This window comes from Sciurus vulgaris (assembly GCF_902686455.1).
Source record: "Sciurus vulgaris genome assembly, chromosome: 8".
Lineage (NCBI taxonomy): Eukaryota > Metazoa > Chordata > Mammalia > Rodentia > Sciuridae > Sciurus > Sciurus vulgaris.
The window spans coordinates 137,219,392-137,239,582 of NC_136468.1; positions in this window are offsets into that span (position 1 = coordinate 137,219,392).

The window sequence follows — 20,191 nt, forward strand, 5'->3', positions numbered from 1 at the left end:
ATATGGACAACACACTCGGCAGAGGGCACCAGGCAGGTTACCTTGCAGGGCCGAAGGAGCCTTCTGGTCAACCTGGTTTTCCACACCCTCCCCAGTGAGCACTTCCTCCCTTGCCTAGGTGTCTTCCCAGGGACGCCACACCTGGGTCTGTGTTGCAGAATCCTACACTGACACCTGGAAGGACAGGGATCTATGGTCCTAGGGTTCAGAAGAGGGGATTGTGCAGTGTCTGGACACCAGGCCACCGAGGAGGAGGAGCCACTTGGCTGCTGCTTCTCTTCTGCATGTAAAAATAGTGCATACGATCGTACACATTTAGGTTCACTTTGTACAGTTATTGATCCTCTAATGTTCAGTGTTTTTGTATTAAATATTTGCTTGTATCCGTTGCTTTTAAACCTTTTTCTGTAAAAGAGAACACATTACAGGAAAACGAGGGATATTGATGAATCACAAAGCAGTCCCCCCAGAGGCCCCCACCATGATCACTCCTGCCTCCTACCCCTCATATTTTTCTTACATAGTAACTTCTGATTTAGCACGGGATTTTGTTCCCTGAATTCTGTTTGTTCCTCTGGAAGGGAACTTGGGAAAATTATCACCCCAGGTCTTCCACGACCCCTGGGATGTCAGGGCCTTTATTCCTAAAAATCAGTGCATCTGTTATCAAATCCACGGTGACCCATGTCTTTTCTGAAAGATCTTCAGTGTGTTGCTCTGTTTCCTTCAGGTAAAGCTGGGTTCTCTCTGAAAGAGTAAAGATATTCTGCTTTCCATTTTCTTCTATGTCATTTGCACTTTCATTCTAGATACCCTGAGGGATTTCTCTTTTTCTTTAAGCTCAGAATTTTACTAGAATATCACTGGCCTTCGTCATTTCGAGTCAGTGCTCAGAATTCTCTTGAAGTAACAATTCCAAAGCACTGTTTTGTTTCCAGAAAAATCTGATTTTTTAAGATTGGGCTTTGTATCTTTGCTTTGTGTTCTTTCTGAGACCTCAATCATTTTTTTCTCCCCAATTTTTTTACCATCTCTTGCTTAATTTCTTTTGAAATGTTCCCTCTCTTGAAACTTCCTTCTCTTATAAGACACAACCCTTCACCATGCTTCTTCTTACATCTCATTGTGGAACCTACATTCCAGTGTTTACTTATTCTCATCCTGACTTCAGTCCATTCAATTATGGTGTTTCTATGCAATCCTCAAATATGCCACCTCATTTCCTACATTGGCCGACTCTAGACTTTTCCCATTCTTTAGTGAGTATTCTCCCTCATCAACTTCCCTTGTATCTGTTCTAATCTATTGTTATCCTGGCCTTGATTATTGTCCTGCATTGGAAGAAGACAACTGCTACTCATAATCAAAACCAGTTGTCATTCCCTTTAAGTGGTTACCTATGTTCTGAAGCCTTCAGAGTATTTAGTCCATTATAAATGTAACCATTTACCTCTTTTTTTTTTTTTTTTTTTTTTTTTTTTGTGGTGCTGGGGATTGAACCCAGGGCCTTGCATTTACCTCCTTTCTAAATTATTTCTTTTCCTTAATATTATTGATCAGAATTCATTCTTACAATTATGTCTTTCAGTTCCTTAAGGTTTAAACAGTCATGAAATTTTCTCATTTACCTTGAGTCATTTGATATTAGAGTCGTGAATTTTCCCATTCTTTCTAGATGTATCTATTTTTAGAGCAGTTTGGTTTGAGCCCTGGGAATTTATTTGTAGTTGGCGTGTGACTTTTATTTTGACCCTTTAGATTTCTTGATATGCCTGTGCTGGGTCATGGTCAGCTGGTCCCACACCTCTCTGGGCAAATGGCTTTTGCTCTTTGCAGGCACAGGCAGCAGGCCCACCTTGATGCCTTCTCTATGTCACAGCATTCCCAAGGATTGTCCTTACAGCTGTTCCCAGCACTGTAGAGAGGATTTTAATTTTCTTGACTGATTTTTTAAAAATTCTGTGCACCTACAAAATATGTCAGCCCTATTATGCTGAGAATTTCATTCCACCTTAAAAAGAAGGAAATCTTGTCATTTACAACAATACTGATGAAACTAGAAGGCATAATGCTAAGTGAAATAAGCAGAGAATGATGATCTCCCTTAGATGTGGAATCAGAGTGGAATGGTGGTGGCCAGGGATTGGTGTTTGGGAGGACGGGGAGCTGTGGTCAAGGTGGCAATGTTTCAGGGATGCAGGATGAGCAAGCTCTGGAGAGCTCATTTGTCGTGTTTCCAAACAGTAACACTGTATTGTGTCCTGGGTATTTGTTGAGAGTGTAGATCTTAAATGTTCTCTTCACACACACACACACACACACACACACACACACACAGGTAAAAGTGGATGACTTTGTGGCTGTGTTGATTAGTTTACTGTGGCAATCATTTCATAGTGTATATGTACATCAAAGCTCCACATTGTACTCTTTAAAATAGGCAACTTGTCAATTTTACCTAAGGATGGAAAAATGTTTAAGCTAAACTTTTGTGAAATTATTTGAGAATTCAATAATTTTAGAAAATATACTCCGTAAGTATAATCAGCTATATGTATAATAAAATTTATATTTTGAGATACTTGATCAGAAATCCACTCAGCATTACTACAGTCTAAGAAATGCCCTCAACAGCTCTGCTCATGGTTGAAACAAAAGAAAGATCCTTTCAAAATGATAAATTATTGAGATTATTTGTGATCATACAGTTGCTGGGAGTGACTGATGCCACTTTTGAGTATATGAATTAAATATAAAATTGCTAAAGGTATATATTTTCATGACAACATTAAGAAATTTATAAAAAATTAAGCCAAGAAATCTTATGATTTATCAAGGTCAAGTATTAAGGAAGAGTATATTTGTATTATATAAAGCATGGCACCATAAATATTTTGTAATGTGTAAATTTTATGTCGCTCTTTATGTGTCTTCATCACTTTTGTATGTTGTCTAAATAATAAAATATTTAAGGAAAAAAGGTGTTTATATAATTGAGTACAACCTGCTTCTTGCATAAGGATTTCTGAATTTTCTTTTTGCCTTGGTCTTCGTCTTAGTCTGTTTTGTGCTACTGTAACACAATGCCAGAAACTGGGTAATGTTAAAAGAAAAAAAAATTTATTTCTTGAGAATGAGAATCTCAATATTAAGGTGCTGGTATCTGACAAGGCCCTCCTCTGCTGCTTCACCTAGTGGCACAAAGTGAAAGGGCAAGAGGGGGTGTGAAAGGGTTTTTCATTTGGCATGAGAAGTCCACTCCCATGGTAACAGCACTAATCCTTTTATGATTATAGAACCTTTATGAGTGAATGGCCTCTGAAACATCCATTTCTCTATCCTGTGGCATTGGGGATTATGTTGCCAACACATGAACTCTTAAGGACCCTTTCAAACCATGGCAGCCCAGATGAGTGGAACCAGCATGGTGGGCTTTTATCCAACTTTACTGAGCGACGGCACAGGTTCAAAGTATCACCCTGAAACACCCAGTCTTATCCAAAGGATCCATTCAGGGTACTCCCAGCCACAGGTAGCTGAACCCATTGCCCCCTGCTCATGCCTGAGCAGGCCCATCCAGCAGTGGGGAAGGACCCATGGTCTAACCAATCACCTCCCTGTTGGAGGATGGAGACCTGGGTTGGGGGAAGGCAGTTAACTGCAGAAGGTGACTTTAAACCTGAGAGGACAGAGAAATCCCAGCGCTTGACTGGATGAGTTTCCTGTCTAAGTGAAAATGGGAACAACAGAACTTGTTGGAAAATGAGAGAAGATATCGCTTGGTTTGGAAACACATCCCTGACTTAGGGATGACTCTCTTGTGTCAGGTGGCACCTTGGGGTCAGGGGAATCCTGGGGTTGAGGAGGGGCATTTTATCCTCAAAGAATGTTTTGTTTGTAGTCTAGAAGGGTATAGCAAAATTTAAAGCTTCCTTTTCCCCGCCTAGACTCTGCTAAGAGTGAGTGGCATTTACTTGTTCCCAGAACAACCACTTAACAGCAAACTCATTAGTCCTCTAGTAGACAAAACTAAAGCAGCTACAACATTCACAAACAGGTTTCTGTGAGGAGATAAGATTTCACTTCTCCTGGTTAAATGCCTGAGCATGGAATTGCAGGGTCGGAGGTAGGTTTTCCCTCCCAGCCTGCCTTGCTCATTCCTGGCCTGCCACCCTAACAGGCCCCAGGTAGTGTTGCCCTTCCGTTGTCAGTGGCTGCCCCGGCAGGTCACACAAGCGTGGGTCCCACAGCTGCCGCCTCCCACAGGAGCTACTTAGCCAGGCGCTTTACTTGCCAGGAGTTGCCCCTCTGTCGGGCAGGGTTCTGGTCCTGAATCACGTCCCCGACAGCTCTGGGGCCAGCCTTGCTCTCTAGGTTCAACGCCCTGAAGCTCATTGCCCTCCACTCTCAGCAGGACCTCAGGAGGGTCCACGGGATGGTCTGCAAGTCAGCCCTTCACGCCCCTTACTCTTGTATCTTCTGCGGGGCGCACCAGCCTTGCACACGTGAGGGGTTCCTCAGAAGTTTTTCTGCACATGGCGGATAGTGTGTTCTATGCCCATGTGCCCATTCTTTGCTCGTGCATTCCAAAGATGCATTCCAGCAATAGGCCAAACCAGACCTGATGTCCAGTTGGCAGCTAAAGGAGAACAGTCAGAGCTCAGTCCTCCAAACCAAGTATCCGATTTTACCCAGCTGCTTCTATGGGTAGTTACTGGCTAAACTTTGCCTCTCATCCCTGCCCACGGCCCTAGGGGGCAAGGATCTGCCAGAAGAATTCAGCTGCCTGGAGCCTGCTCACTGTGCCCACGACTCAGTTTCTTGGCTTGTGGGGGCAGCACAGATGCCCCTGACCCAGCATCCACTTGAAGGCCATGCTGCAAGTATCCAGTGACTCTGTGGTTTGCCAAAGCATCTCTAAGGCACTTCCCCTCCACCACCCCACAGACTCTATGGCCCTTTCAGGGGGTCCAGCCTCCAGAAGAGGCTGATGCTGTCTGCTGACAATTCCAAGATGTCCCGCAGATCAGCCAGTGTACTGAGTAAATTAACTCGATTTTTGGTGCAGGAGCAGAGAGTCACCCCTTGCAGCCTGCAATACCAGGCGTGCCCAAGACCCCTGCATGGAGACCTGGGAGAGAGTAGGAAAGATTTGGCCAGCCAGGGGGAAGACCCCACGGTTACAGAGAAGCAGGGCCGTCAGAGAAAGGGCCCCCATGGCACTAGGGGCCCACAGTTCAGGCCCCTGGAGATCCATGGAGGCCTCTCTTCCTTAGCGCCAAGGCCTGGGTCTCTGCAGAGAAACCTCCATGCCAAGAGCTCTGAAGCCAGAACCAACAAGGAACTCTACACCTCATGTGTGACCTCCTGCCCCAGCGAAATGCCATCACAAGCTCATACCGCGTCACCCGAGGTCCCCCACGGCCGCAGAGGAGGCGTCCAACATCACCAGGTTGCTCCTCAAGTCTTCAAGAAAGTACTAGTAATCAGGACCCTTGGTCTGCCTCTGGCTTCTGAGGTTTCCCAGAGGAAGACCTCGTGTGCAAAGGTACACCAGGGAAGAAGAGAGTAACCTCGAGGATTTGGGCACCCACATCCAAAAGTTCTAGGCTCTTCAAAAGCAAGATTCTTCTGTTGCCACATAGGCGGGGGTATCCATACCTTTGGGGTTCAAGAAGCAAATGCTGAACTGAGGAGAACATCCACTTCTTCCCACGCTGGGCCTTGTGGGAGCTCCATTTAGGTGTGAACCCAGAGTCTGGCCCAGACCTCGAGGTCCTGGGAAAAACCGGAGTCTCAGAGACCCAGCGCTCCATTCCCACCCCCTTCTTGCTGCTCTTCCCTCAAAGGTCAATTCTTCCAGGATGTTTTGGTCTCATGCAGTGAGTGGGTCCTCATATCAGAACATGGAGACCCTTGGCCCATTTCCCTCCAGTCCTAGAGCAGGGAGGACATCCCAAAGACAAAGACAAAATCTTGAAAGAGTCCAGAGGAGAAGTCATTTTCTCTGCAGAGGAACTAACTAACCTGCAAATGAAATTGGGCTTCTCTTCAGAAACCATGCAAGAAGGGAGCGGAATTTGTGAATGTGTGGCTAGCAGATCTGCCTTGCAAGAAATTCAACATTTCTTCAGAGAGAAGCCAAATGACCGAAGGTCATGAGAATGGAAGATTGTGAGAGAAGAAACACATCAAGGCAAAGGAAAAGGGCTTTTACTCTTTTACTTTTCTTGTTAACAGATCCGATTTTGTTCAAGATAATCATAACAAAAATACATTTGGTGATAGGGTTAATGGATAAGCAAAACGTATGACAGCGAATTTTTTAAGGGATGGAAGTCGGGAATTGAACTTACTTTTACAAGGCGCCTGTAATTACATGGAGCACTTGAAAGTGAACTTAGGTGTCTTGTGCATTTATAGTGTGAGTTTTAGAGAAAAAAAAATTTTTTTTTTCCTGGTACTGAGAATTGAACTCAGAGGCACTCGACCACTGAGCCACATCCCAAGCCCTATTTTGCATTTTATTTAGGGAAGGGCCTCATTTTCCTAAGGCTCAGTGAGCAACTCAGTGAGCAACTCTTACTGAGTGCTTAGGGCGTCATTTTCCTAAGGCTGGCTTTGAACTCGAGAGCCTCTTGCCTCAGCAGCCTCCTGAGCTGCTGGGATGACAGGCGTGCGCCACTGCGCCGGCCTCAAAAATGTTTTTGAAGTATAATTTATATGCTAAAAGAAGAGGGAAAATGGAATCAAATAAAATATTCTAATTAAACCAGGAAAGCCGAAAAAAAAGCATGTGTGAAATAAGAATAAGGTTAATAAGTAGAAAGTGTTCTAAATATGGTAGCTATTAATTCAATTGTACCAACAACCACTTCCTTTCTAATAACGTAGAATTGTTCATATGGACTCATGACAGAAAAACATGTATTGCAATTCATAAGTCTTTATTGTAACTTGTGTGTCACTGTTGCCTTTTCACATGTCTGAGGTCATCAAGGCCACCTGTCCCCTTGATGCAAAGTGGGGGCTGGGAAGATCTCTAAGATCCTTTCCAGTTCTTTGGATGCTGTGGTACACCCTTCAGTTTAAAGTCTGTGATGGCTTCCAAACTCAGCTTGCAAACAGCTTCCTCAAGTGGCCTCTGTAGCTTTCCATCAGTCTGAGCCTGTCATGTCTTGTCAACACTACAGACACATATATTATAGCTGATGATACAGCTGTTCATGCCGACGCACGGATCATATAGGACTGAGGAGTGTCCCCCTGCGTCACTTTAACATGACTATTTAAAATATACCAAGTTAAAAGAAACTATCAGAATAGATTAAAAACAAGAAGACAACGTGGACAATATGTTTTGTACAACCCTCCCCCCCACCTTAAATGTGAAAACAAATATAAAATTAAGGGGATGGAGAAAGATATACTTGTCATGTTAACCCAAACTAGAAAGCTGGAGCAGCTACGTTAATTTCAGGCATTGCAGACTTCAGAATAAGGAAAATTGTCAGGGGTAGGATGAGCAACACATAACGTTAAAGGAGTCAGTTCTCTAAGAGGTTACAAACAGTCTTCAACCACACTGCACCCAACAATAGGGTATCCAGAGAGGCAGGGCAAAACTGGTGGAACTGCAAAAAGAAGTAGAAATACGAGCGTCTGAGACCTCAACGCTACCCCCTTGTGACAGACAGATGCAGCAGGCAGGAAAGCAGCAATACAGTTGACATGAACAGTATCACCCATTGCCCAGGTCAAGTACTGCATTCAGTGAAAGGAAAATACAGTTCTTCTTGAGTCCACATGGAACATCCACCAAGACAGATCACATTCTGGGTGAGAAGGTAAGAAGGAGAAAAACCCAACTGCATCTCAACAAGTTTAAGACAGAAATACACAAAATACGTTCTCAGGTCAAAAATGGAGGTTTAAAGAAGAGAAAGACCTGAAAAAATCCCCCCGTATTTGAGATTAAATGACACATTAAAAATGCATCAAAAAGAAACCATAAGAGAAATTAAGACTATTTTCCACTAAATGAAAATGAGTACGAACATATCAGAGAGTCTGCAGTCTCTCCACGACCTCCAGCGGCCTCGGTGCCAATCAAGTCCGGCCTCCTGGCAGTGGCCTATACCGGGCTCTGCATGGTCTGTGTCATGCTTCCTGCCAGGCCAGGCTCTCCACTGGTTCCCCTCCCTGCTTAGAGTCTGTGGAAGCAGAGCGCTCGCCCCACCTCAGGACCTTTGCACCAACCCCTCCCGCCACCTGGAACATTCCTTCCCTGACTCCCCATACAACCCTCCCACTTCTGCACCTCACTCTTTGACCCCCAAATTGGGGTCCCTGCTGGAATTTCTGTGAAGGGAACTTCTCCTCCCTTGGGTTTGAGAGCTTTGGGTTGTGGTGTTAAGCTGGCCACCAGGGAAGTTCCCAGGGGGTCCCCAAGGGTAATGCAGGAAGCGGGCCTCAGGGGGCTGAGAGGTGGTGACTGGCAAGATGGGAGAGGATCCCACACAGGCAGGGGAAGGGTAGGGGGCAATTCTGCTTTCTTCCAGTCAGACCGTGGGACTGGTTGGTCTTCCTTGGGGAAATCAGAGGCCAATACACCTTCCCGTGTCCCCTGGAGTGGGACAGGGGAGGAGGTACCCGGAGGCCTCAGTCACACAGGTTGACCAGAAGAGTCTCCCGTAGGAGGGGAATGGTCAGGGTATGCAGATGCCTTTTCTTGGAACTTCCCCATCCTGGGTTTGACCTGCACAGTAGCCCTCAGCTGTGGCTCTGGTTCCTTGATCTTGGCACTCAGCTCCACCGGCTCCTGGTGGGGCCTAATGTCCTAATGGAGAGACCGCAGGGCAAAGTGGAACCACAGAGCTTCCATGTGGGAGTGAATTGATGCACTGGAGGGAGAAGACGCAGCCTATGGTTCCGCTTTTCAAAACAGGCTGAGCGGATGGGACCTTCTCTTACTTCCAGTAAGGGTTCTGCCATGCCAGCTGTCTGGGGGAAGAGGCACACTGGAGTGAATTTCCGCGAGTTGAATGACGGCTGTGACAAGTGACAACCTTTGCAAGCTTAGGGCCACTGAGTCGCAATATTTGCCATCACTAGAACAAGACTGGAAGAGTACACAGGCTAGTGCACATGCTCTCTGTTTTCAGAGAGTCGAAGTTCTTGGAAAGAAGATCACAGACGGTCACTGTACTTTGTGCTGAGCGGGGGGAGGGAGTGTCCACCCTTCCAGGGGCCCTCTAGCTGTCCTGTCCCAGGCACGTTGCCCAACAATGCCTAGGTGAGAAGCGTGGAGGTGGTGACATTTCACCATCTCCTAGGGTGACCCTGTGCTGATCTGATCTGAGAGACAGACACATCCATTCTGCAGCCCTGGCACTGGGTCCAAGGTGATGCCTGGTGCGTCAAGTTGGAGGATCCAGTATGGTCGGCAGGCAGGCCGGACTCGTTCAGTTTCATGAATCACCAAATGCTTTTCCCACCTTTTGGTCATAATTGCCAATTCTAAATATCTGAGAATGGGCAACAGAAGACCCGATGAGGGCGGCGTTCACCTACTGCTAGAATCTCCCATCTCCCAGATGTTTCCACAGCAACTCAGGGACACACCAGGGCCTTTCATTGGCGATTCTCCTAATCCAACCTGCCATACACCTTTAATTTTACTTACAGCAGAGAAGAGGTTTTGGCTGGTGATATTTATCCCATTGACAGTAAACTCAGTCAAAGCCTTAATCTTGACAGTCCATCTAAAAATATTTTAGTCGTAGATGGACACAGTAACTATTTTTATGTGAGCTGAGGATCAAACCCAGTGCCTCACACATGCTAGGCAAGCAGTCTACCACTGAGCTATAACCCCAGTTCCCGTTTTTCTTTATAGGGAGATAAATCGTGCTTGCTTATATTAGATTAGACTTAACTTACTAATTTCACAACTTGGGAAACATCTCATTTGTAAGTAGGGATAGATCCTTTAGATATACAAGATAGAGTTAAGCCTTTGTTTATAATAGTAAACTAGATTCTTCAATATGATTGATTGCATCTGCAGTTTTATAAAATGTAATAAATTTATTTATATATAATATATATCAGAAGCAAAAGTTTAGGTGTGTGCATGCCATTGATGGCCTTTTAGATTGTTTTTTTTTTTTCTTACTTCCATTTGCTTATCTCTGATGTGTGAAATTTTTTGAGAGTTCATGAAAATAAAGAAAAATGACTGGTAGCTTCCTAATGAATTTCAAACACTTTGCAGAGTGTTGAGAATCCGTTGAGCTAGAAGACGGGGAGCATTTTCTCAGGGTGCCCCTGGGATCAGACACAAATTGTTCACAATCGGGGTGAATGTGATTTCTTCATTGAAATCAGCCCAGAGTCTCTTCCTTTTAATTCTCTTCTGTGTACAAAACTGTGTCTTCACAGTTTTGTTTTTTGATTTCGAGTACTTTGCATATAATCTTACTGTTATCCCTTCTTCTCACTCAGCTGATCACATATCACATGTTAAATAAATTTCCTCTTTTGGATTTTTTTTTTTTTAATGAAGACTTAATTTTGGTCCTCTTCAACCATGATTCTTCATGGGATGAGATGAGACAGAATTCGGTCTTGAGCGAAAGGATTGATTTGTCAGCAGGGGTTATGGAAGAGGCAAGGTTAATTCAAGTGACTGGAATAACTTGTACTGAATTTATGAAAATGTTGTGTTTACCAATTTCAAATACGTGGGATATAATCTTACTGTTCCCCCCACCTGAAAATGTATCCCATATTCAAAGTGTTTTTAAGCCTAATCTGGGACACAGTTTAACTTTTTCCATCTAGAAACGTCTGGAGATTCAGGAATAGTGAAAGGGTCGGGTTGGTATTTCAAATCAAGAATGGAATCACTTTTTGCTCTCCATATGTTTACATTTGACTCCCTTGTATCTTGGGTTTTTATGATCCATGAAAATATTTGTCAGGGGAGGTAATTTTTGCTCATTTAACTTGTTTTCATAAACAGAGAATCAAATGTACGGGTCTGGGATTCAGTTTTTCAAACAAAATGTGCATCCTTACATGACACACCCTGGTATTGTGAAATAAACACGTCTAGATAGCAGAAGAGCCCCAGCCCTTGAGTGGCATGTGCTCACTCAAAATTCCATGAAGACCCCTCGCCACCAAGATGTGAGGATGCACATCTTGCCTTCCGTTCTGTCAGTCTTGTGGGCTGAGTGTTTCAAATTTGAGAGCAGTTGGGATGTTCTCAGGTTCTTACCTAGAATCCTCCGAGACGGGAAACCTGAATTGCTGCTACAGAGTATGTCACCATTGAGCTTCTGGAGGCTGTGTCTCCAAATGGACCAGTTATAACTCTTACCCAACATACCCGCCACCCCATTTTCTCTGCTAAGGGGGCACTGCTGGAAGACAGTGCCAGGAGGAAAGTGGAGGAGGGAATGAGGGCCGGTGGTCCTCAGGGTGGGTCCTAGAGCGGGGATCACAGGCCGTGGCTATGGTTGAGTCCCTCTAAGGCAGACAAGACTCTGCCCACAGCCCTGCAGGATCTAGGAAGGAATGAGAAAGACGTGGGCAGGAACGTGCATGTTCTCAGCCAGGCAGCTGCTCAGACAGTGGCTCGGATCAGCATTCTGAGGGTTGGGGTCATGCCGACTTCATATGATGAAAACCTCAGCCCAGCAGGCCACTTGGCCCCCATTAACTGACACCCATGCTCATTCAGGGGTGGTCACGGGAAAGAGATTAAAATCCAGAGGCGGGAGACAGGGCTGCAATTTCAGCCCCTCTCCTGGCTCATTCAAATCTTTCTGGACATCAGTCTTCCTGGGGAAAACTTTCAGGCGGATTTGAGAAAGAGTGAGAAGACCTCATGGTTCAGCTTCCCTGACCTCACCTAGAGGACTCGGGTGTTCAGGGATCTCCGTCCCCACTCCTCTCCCAGTTCCATCACCCATCAGTGTTGTGACTCTGAGCGAGTCACCTAAAATCTCCCAATTTCAATTCTCTTACTGGTGAATTTGGGGTCATAGTCCCTGCTAGTTCATCGCTCTCCATGAGCTGCAAAGATTACCCCTATGTGAAGGATGAAGAACAGACTTTCCTCCACTGCTCTGCAGCCATGTCTGTGTTCCACCACAATCAAAGAGCCGGCGTATTCTTCCAGATGTTTAATGAGTGAGCACTTCAGGGCGCTATGAGAGCACCTGTCTGCTGAAGTCTCTTCCTGTTAATCATCACTTCCAGTCTTATCAGACGGACCAGATGGACATTTCCATCTCCAAACAGGGAGCTAAGGCACAGATGAGTCTGTTTGACCTTCTCAGGTGTGCACGGCTTCTACACCAAATATGCACCCAGCCCATGTGGCCCCAGCCCTGTGCTCTTGGCCATTGTTCCGACTTTCTATATGATCTCACCTCAGTAAAGGCATTTTCTCACACAATAGTCTGATTTTAAGTTTCACACCAAACTGCAGCGTCTCTTTGAAGCCCAACTCTGACTCAGGTGCTTTGTGTCCCAGTGGTGAAAACTGAGATCAAAAGTTTGAACTCAAATCACTCCGATTCTTCTAACTAATTGAAACACAGAGTGCATTATCATTCACTATCGTCACTGGCAGGGCAAGAAAATTCTTGAATATTTTCCTAACAAGGGACTGTAATATCATCTGTCACCTCAGGTAACTGCTATGATACTCTCAACTTCTAGGAGGATCAATTTTTTAGATTCCACCTGTGAGAGATTGTATAGAATTTGTCTTTCTGAATATCCTCCAGGTCCATCCATGCTGTCGCACATGACAGAATTATTCTCACCACAGAGAAATAGAAATACTCAAGGTGCTGGGCACACCATCACTGCATAAAATGTACATGTAGGGGACCATCACACTGGGCCCCCAAATATGTAAAATTATCATGCATTGATTTAAAAAAGTTTGAGCTGTGAATCAATTGTTACTAATTATCCTGTGGTCATCTGCCAGCAAGATGTCAGCAGCTGCCTCTATTGCTTTACATTTCCCAGGATCTTCCCTCCCTGACATTGTTCTCCATGGTCAAGGTATCCCACTGACTGCCACAAGTCGTGGTCCAGGGGAATCTGTCTCTGACCAGTCAACAGTGTGCATCCTGAAGAAGAGTCAGACAAAGATATAGTGGAAATTCACTCCTTAAGTTCTGCCATCAACGGGTCTGGTTCATTCAGAGTTCCACAGTTTAGAGAACGCTCTAAATGTGCCACACCATACTCTTTTCTACTTGACATGTACAAATTCAAATCCATTAAGTCAACCAACATCGCTACAACTCCAGAAGTGCAGTTTTGTGCACCTTTAGTAAACTACATCTTAACCGAATGCTAACAATGCAGATTGTTGAACATGAACTGAAAGGTCCCCCTTCTGCAATAGTGATGCCAGATTTCATAATAAGACATAGAGAAAATATTTAGAGCAATTTTAGATTCAAATAGTAAGTGAACAGATAGGACAGAATGCTCTCAAATCCAACCCTCTACCCTATATTTCTTTTTAAAATATCATTTTTTGCAACTAGACACCATCATGGTAAGTGACCAAGTCAGAAAGTCAAGGGTCGTATGTTTTCTCTCATATGCGGAAGCTAGAGAGGAAAAAGAAGAGAAAAGGGGGGACCTCTTAAAAATCAAAGGGAGATCAGTAGAAGAAGGGACCAAGGGATGAGAAGAGGGGAAGGTGGAAGTGCAGGGAGTGATAGTGGCCAAAGTATATGGTTATAGTGTGTGCATGTATGCTTATGTAATGACAAATCTCATCTCTATGTACAACTATAATGCACCCAGAAAAAAATGGAAAAAGACCACAACATTTTCCATAAGATAAAGTAAAACGGAATGAAATAAAGTAAAATACCATTTTCTTTTAGGGCAAAGGCCTAACCAATACTGACAGGTTATCATTAGCACAGTTCAGAGTTTGCCCTGAGGGTCACTCGGTTGCACAGTTCTGTGGGTTTTGACAAAGGCCTAATGTCATCTATCACCATTACATTACATTATGAAGGACGGTAGGGCCACCGTCCTTCATATTCCCTCTGCTTTATCCATTACCCTGCCTTCCCTTTTTCCAAGACCTCTGGAAACAACTGACATTTCACTACCTCTATGGTATTTTCTGTCCCAGAATTCCATATGGTTAGTATCACAGAGCATGCAGCTTTTTCTTGGACTGACGATATTACGGTGCGAGGGCAGGGGTCCCCAGGGGCTCTCGGGTCCAAGTTCTTGGCCTCCCAAGCCAAGAATCAGGAAAGACCTGAAAGGTTGGCAGGCAAGGCAGAGGGTTATCAAAAGCCAGAGAAAAGACTCCGGGGGTGGGGGGTTGGGAGGTTGGGGGGTGCAGCGCCGCTGAGCTGCAGTCTGCATAGGGGAGCTTGACTTTGATTGGACTGTGCTATTCCTCCCCCACGGGGGGCGGGGCGTGGGTTTGGGGTCGATTGACAGCTGAACTTCAAATGATTTTTTTTTTCTACTACCTATGCCTAATTTTCTTTTCCCCCTGGAAAATGTACAGATAGGGAGAAAACCACAATACTAATGATATGTTAAGTAGCAACAAGTTGGGCTACTGCCCATGCCTAAAATTGGGGACTTTCTCTTTAGGGGGACTGGACTCCCTCGTAAGTTGTCTGGCTTCCTCCCCTTAACCTCAAGATGGCCCCAGTTTCCCCTCACCGGAAGTTTTAGGCAGATTTTTCAGGTAGAGGTTTCAGGTTCCTAATCCTTCCCCAGGCCTGGTCTCCTACCTAACGACTTGACTTAGCTGTATAAATGTAAGGTTTCTATTATAGTTTTCAGTTGCTTGATAGTTCAGTGATTTTTATCGCTAAAAAATATCCCACTGGATACACGTACTAAAATTTGTTGGTACGGTCCCCTGTGGTAGGAGATCTTGGATGCTTCCAATTTGGGCAGCCATAAATAAAGTTGCCATAAACATTCCTTTCAGGTTTTGTGGAGACCTATCTTTTAGTTTTACTGGATAAATGCCTAGGATTGGGGTTGCCTGGAATTACTTTGCATGGTTAGTTTATAGTTTCCCTTTCTAAGAATTTGGTAGGAATCACAGGTAGAAGCATTTTGGCCTGGTGGTTTCTTTTTTGAAGTTAACTCATTATTGATTCCATTTCTTTAAATATGGGCCTATTCAGCTTATCTTTCTTCCTGGGTAAGTTTTGGTCTTTCCGCCTTTGAAGAAATGGGTCTGTTTTCTCCACGCTGTTCAATTGCTAGCAGAGAGTTGTTAAAAGTACTTATCCTCTAATGTCCATGGAATCAGGAATGAGAATTCCTCTTTCGTTTATATTATTGGTTCATTGTGTCTTCTCCTTTTCTTTGGACTTAGTCTGGCTAGAGAGTAACCAAATTTGTTGATCATTTTAGAAAACTGAACTTTGGATTTGTTAATTTCCCATTTTTCATTACTTGCTTTTTGCCAATAATGGCCCATTTCCTTTTCTTCTCTCTGCCTTATAGTCCACTGGTCTTTTTTCTCTAGTTTCCTAAGGTGGAAGCTTAGATTGTTGAATTCAGGTCTTTTTATTTCCTATAATGTTGCACGCAATGCTACAAATTTTCCCACCGTGTACTACTCTCGCTGTATCCCACAAATTTCAGAAGGTGTATTTTCGTTACATTTTGTTCATATGTAATAATTCCCTGGAGGCTTCTTCTCTGACCCATATGTTTTATAGTCTGTGTTATTAATCTCCACATATTTGGTGGCGTTCCAGGTCTATGTTATTGAATTCTAATGCAATTTCATTTGGTGTGAGAGCACATTTTGTATAATTTTGTTTTTATTCTTTCACACTTGTCCAGGTGTTTTATAGCCCACAACGTGGTCTATGTTGAGGAATGTCTCAAGTGACCTTGAGAAGAAGTGTATTCTCTCACTGTTGAGTGAAGCAGTGTACAAATGCCAATTAGGCCTCGTTGCTTGGTAGTATTTTGTTAGTTTTCTAGGGCTGCCATGACCAAGGACCAGGCTGGTAGGCTTGACATACTAGAGGTGTACTGTCTCAGGGTTCTGAGGCTGGAGATTTAATGGAGGCTTAGGCAGGCAGGCCCATGCCCCCTCTGAAATCTTAGGGCGGGCTCCTTCCTTACCTGGTCCCAGCTCCTGCAGGTTCGCTGGCCATCTTTTACTCTCCTGGCTTGCAGCCACCCCCACTTCATACTCTGCCTCCATCAACCTTGGTGTTTGTCCCTCCTGGATCTTTCTCCTGTTCTTATGAGAACAGCAATCACACGGAAAAGGAGTCCACCCTGTTCCAATATGACATTACCTTAACTGAGTTCTATTTCCAAATAAGGGCCCGCTTTGAGGGATCGGTGTCAGGGCTTTGACACGTATTCAGTGGGACAAAGTCTGACACATAACAGAGCTGTCGAAATCAACTCTGTCCTTACTTATTTCCTTCCTGGTGGATCTGTAAGTACTTAGAAAGGGATGTTGAAATCTTCAACTGTACCAGTGAATTAACCTATTTTTTTTATTGTTGTCCCATTAATTTTGTCTATATTTTGTCCTGGTTCATTCCTTCTCCCTCTCTCATCTGCTAAGGAGCCTGTTGCAGCAGCAACTGAGTCTATGCATGTTAATTGACAACCTACCCCCACCCTAGCCACATGTCCACATCAAGAAAGTTCCCCGAGTAATTCTTCAGCAGCACCAATGTACTGACAGCTACACTATCTTCTCCTACATTCCTCTGAAGTCCTCTTGAAAGTGATCTCATGTGACAAGGCAGAGGGCGAGACCTAATCTATTGCCCAGGTAAGAGGACCCTTCTTCAAGATATCAATGTTGATTTTTTTTTTTGTTTCTTTTTTCATTCAAATGCAGACATGAAAATATGGCCATGTACACTATAGATGAATTATACAATTTCCTTTCGAGGAATGTCAGCTGCAAACCTATTATCAACTGATGCCGGATTCAAGATGGCATTCAGTTATGACAGCATCGGTCGCCAACTCTACGATAATGCACATTTTCTTCAGTACACTCTTTCATAGTTAAAAAAGAATTCTGTGTGTGCCAACCAAAATAGACTTGCCGAATCTCCCATGAGTAGCTCCTGTCTTTTTGGCAAGTGCCCTCTAGGCTTTATTTGGGGGTCATTGCCTGCCTTACTGTGTCCCATCCAGTTTTCTAATGTCCCCAAAGTGAACAGCAGACCTGTGCACACAGGACTCGGCGTGATATATGATCGTCACAGCGGCTTCCTGTCTGTGACTGCAGGTGGACTGCACAGCTAGTGAAAACTGTACGTGTTCTCAGCTCCGCCGCGGGTCTAGTGAACAGGTCAGTGCTGAGAAAGGCTGGGCTTTCTCGACCATTTTAGTCTAGAAAGCCCTCCTGATTCCAGATGCCGGATGGAAGAGGGGACTGGGATGTGGCGAAGGAAACTGATAATCCAGGGAAGAATTCTGACCATCTACCATGTTCCCTGGGGCAGCTGTGTGATGTCGGTGGTGTGGATACGTGTGATGAAGGAGGTTTGGAGTATCTCGGAGCCCGTGTGTAGAGACTGTGCGTGTGCTTGTGAAGAGTGTGCGTTTCCTCAGAAAATATGTTCTCATATGCACAGCCAAGTGTTTTTTTTTCTGAAGGAAAAAAAAAAAAAAAACCTACTCTTGCACACTTTGTACAAGTCAGTTCTTTCAACCTTCACTACAGCCAAATCTGAAGGTCAGCTTACTGTCCCCACTGCCTAGATGGAGAGAGTTCAGAGCTGAATGATCCAGCCTCTTGACACTAGGTGGAAGAGGCGAGAATTCAGGATGGGCCCCAATCTTGGTGCTCCGGGCTGTGGGACTGCCCTTGTCACTCAGCCACGTGTCACACGCCAGGTGTTCCGCGTACTTGTGTACACTTACAGGGCAGGATTTTGGCTTGCAGATATTCCAAACGCTCTCCACAGGTGGCCTTAGTGGTCACTGCTGTTGGCTACAGTCCCCCTTGGAGTACAGAATGTAAAAAAAAAAAAAAACCAAACATTCTTCCCACAGGGTGTACTTCCAGGAGTCCTATCCTGAATTGAAAAGAAAGGATCAAGGAACTCAAAGGGGATGAAGAAGACGAAGGGTAAGTGCAGAGGAGCGGAGGGGGCGCAGAAGCGAACGAGTGCGCATGTTCTCCACGGCTCCCTAAGTTCCCTTTCCCTCCTCTTTTCGTTTTGCCATGTTGAATCAATGCTTATTTCAAGGGTCTCTCCTCGCTCTTATCGGTGATACTGTGTTATGCTAGCGCTTACAGCTCCTCACCGTTTCCCCGGGTAAGTGACAGGCATGTGCACCGCTGCTCACCTGAAAGCGTGGCTCTGTTCCCATCCACCGTCCACGCGCTCTCTGAACCCCGCAATGAGGGGAAGGGCGGGAGGAGGAGGAGAGAGCGGAGGGAGGTTTCCCCGCTGAGGTTTTGCAGCAATAAGATCAGGAAGTAGGAAGTTATTTTTTGCTGTCTTTTCATCTCTATACTGTGTGAAGTAACGCTTAACCACCACACAGAACCAGCAGGCCCTTTTCTGGGTCATAACTCAGTAATTTTCTCCCTGCAAGCAATGTATTTAAAAATGTGCTCATTAATGTACACAGCCATCTCACAGCAACTAGTAAAAGATTAAAAGTGTGCACCCCTCAGACATTTATTTACAGTGTTTAAAGGGGAATACATTTTGCCCTGGGGACGAAGCTCTGAAAAGATTTAACCAAACATCCAAAATAAATTGAGAGTGTAAAGGAGAACAGAGAAACAAATACCATCAAAGAAAAAAAGATCAATAGTAGCTTACATATAAAACTAAATCAGTAGCTTATTAACCAGATTGTATAGAGCTAATAAAAAGCAAAAATCAGACTGAAATATTACAAATTTTTTAAAAACACTAAAAAAATCAGGCATTAATTTGCATAGCTTCAGTTTTATTTTCTTTCTCTCCTTCCCCCCCCTTCAATGTTCTTATCTTCCTGCGGGAGCATACAAGAAATTATTTTCATCTTCTATTTGACCTCAAATGTCTATAGAGTGTAGAGTATTAGCGATTCTGTGAGGTTCTTGTGTTGGAAAGCTTTAAATATCGTTATTTCTACTAGTTATAGTTTTGACCGTGTTGTCAAAGTCAAATTCTTCCGCAGGTTCTCCTTAAGGAAACTTGACTTTTACAACCCCTTGCCTGCATATGGCTTCCTTTTGGCACTTGGGGCAGAAACTTTAATTTGATGCCATTCCACTTATTGAGCTTTAGGGGTCTTATTGATGTCTGTGCCAATGTGTCAGAGTGTGTACCCTGTTTCCTTCTAGCAGTCACAGTGTTTTTGATCTAATTCCTAGGTCTTCGTGCACTTTGAATTGATTTGCGTGTAAACTGAGACAGGAATCTCGTTTAATTCTTCTACATATTGTTTTTCAGCACCATTTGTTAAAATGGCTATCTTTTCTTCAGCATGAGTTTTTGGCACCTTTGTGAAGGATCAGATGACTGTGCCTGTGGATTTGTCTCTGTGTCTTCTCTTCTGCTCCACTGGTCTTCATTTTATTTTATTTTATTTTTTATTCTGGTACCATGACATTTTGGTTACTGTGGCTCTGTAGTATAATTTGAGATTAGGTATTGTGAGGCCTCTGGCATTGCTCTTACTGAGCAGGATTGCTTTGGCTATTATGGGTCATTTATTCTTCCTTATGTATTTTAGGACTTTTTTCTAGTTCTATGAAATACATCATCAGTATTTTGATGAGGATGGCAGTAATTCTATGGATTGTTCTTCACAATGTGGCCATTTTGACTGTAATTACGTTTATCCAAGAACATGGGAGGTCTTTTCATCTTTTAAATCCTTCAATTTCTTTATCTTTGCCACTCATACTTCAGATAGAGCACTAATTTCCAGAATATATAAAGAACTCAAAAAGCTCTACCCCAAGAATACAAATAACCCAGTCAACAAATGGGCTAAGGATATGAACAGATGCTTCACAGATCTACAAGCAATCACCAAACACATGAAAAAATGTTCACCATCTTTAGTAATAAGAGAAATGCAAATCAAAACTACACTAAGATTTCATCTCACCCCAATTAGAATGGCGATTATCAAGAACACAAGCAACAATAGATGT